Below are 1,558 nucleotides of genomic sequence, written 5' to 3'. Positions count from 1 at the left end.
AGTGAAAGCCCACGTTGCCTGGCTCCACCATCGGGTGTGATTTGGCAGGTGCCGGTGAAACCGCCAAGTCGCAGGGCGGCAAGCTCCCAGGTGATGGCGCTGCTCCGGGACGAGGCAGACACCCTGGGCTTAACCGCGGCAATCGGGGGAAAGGAGCTTTGAGCTTATTTCTTAAACACTTACTCATTCATTCAACAACCGTCGCCGAGCGTGTGCTCCGCGCAGGGCAGCCGGGGACCGCCCGGGGAATCCGGCTGGCAATGAGCACTGCCATCCCTTCTCCCGCTTCCGGGGTGCTTCGCCCCAGAGGGGAAACTGAGGCTCCGAGGAGCGCCCTCCAAGGTCTCAGACTGTCTCTGGAGGAGCTGGGATTCGAACACTAGGCACTGAGTACCCGACAACTGCTCCGCCGACTCCGGAGCTCCAGACACGCCTCCTGCCGTGGCCGTGGGGACTCCGGGGCCGCCACCCCACCACCCGCGGGGACCGGGTTACCCTCCAAGCCCAGCGGGTCGGCCGCCGGGAGTCTGCGGAGAGCGTCCGGCGCGCGCCCGCTGGAGCCCCGCCCCTCCCGCCGCAGGGAGGGGGCGGGGCCCCGCGGGGGCCGAGCGGGCGCGCTCGCGCTCGTGCCCGCGGGGCGAGCTCACGGGAGCGACGCCAGGATAGAGGCTCGCGGAGCCGCCATTCTAACGCAGGCGCGGTGGCCAAGTGGTAAGGCGTCGGTCTCGTAAACCGAAGATCACGGGTTCGAACCCCGTCCGTGCCTGGCGTGAACCTCCCTAGCGGCGAGACTTTTTAGGGTTGGGACCACTTTTCAAAAGCTGGCCTCCGGAGAGGCCCCCGCCCGCCTGCCGCGCCGAGAGCCTCGCCCCTGGGTGCAGATGGGTGCGGAGCCGGCCAACTGTTTTCACCTCGTGTGGCTCCAAGCTCTGCTCCTGCCCTCGCAGGAGGTGAGCGTCTGGGTGGTCCGGCCTCAGGGAGTCCGCAAACTCTGCCCGCTCCGGGAGGCGCCCCCTGCTGCCCCCCGCGGGAAGCGGAGGGGCCCCCAGAAACCGTGGCCCCTGGCAAAAACCCCACAGCTGCTGGCACTCGACTCGAGAGCCGCTAAGCTTTTCCCCTGAACTTGAAAGCCCAATTTTATCCTCTCTAATGAGAGGACTGCCGTTGCCTGATGCCGGGCCCACACCCAGAGGCAGCTGCTGGCTGGCTTGCTATTTTTAAAAAGAAATCCGTTGCAGGCACTGCATGAAGAGAGGAAATCCTGCCCAGACCTAGACCCGCCTGAGCCTCCGTTTGCCCTTCTGTGAAATGGACGCCTGGCCAGCTGTAGGCGTTTGCGTGCTGCCAGACGGACTGGCCGTGGAAGCGGCCCCGGGAAACGGAGCTGGGGTCACAGGGAACCTGTTTTCTTCGCATCACGAAAGGATGCACCGCGGGGCTGCTCGAATGCATTTAACCACGCGTGCAGTGGCCTCGACCCGCGGGGGTTTTGCGCCCCCTGAAAACCGGCTTGACCTCCTCGGGGAAACCCGGATCGGCCCGAGATTCCTAATCGAAG

At 65.7% G+C, this 1,558-nt stretch overlaps 1 non-coding gene across 1 annotated transcript; it reads left to right on the top strand.

Annotated features, from left to right (window-relative positions):
* The first annotated feature begins 694 nt into the window (after positions 1-694).
* TRNAT-CGU lies at positions 695-766 on the top strand. The gene has a single exon. It is a non-coding gene; the product is annotated as a tRNA-Thr (tRNA).
* Positions 767-1,558: the final 792 nt, after the last annotated feature.

Source organism: Panthera tigris, chromosome E3, assembly GCF_018350195.1.
Source record: "Panthera tigris isolate Pti1 chromosome E3, P.tigris_Pti1_mat1.1, whole genome shotgun sequence".
NCBI classification, from domain to species: Eukaryota; Metazoa; Chordata; class Mammalia; order Carnivora; family Felidae; genus Panthera; species Panthera tigris.
The sequence above is the reverse complement of the archived record's forward strand: the minus strand, read 5'-3'. Positions and strand labels throughout refer to the sequence as shown.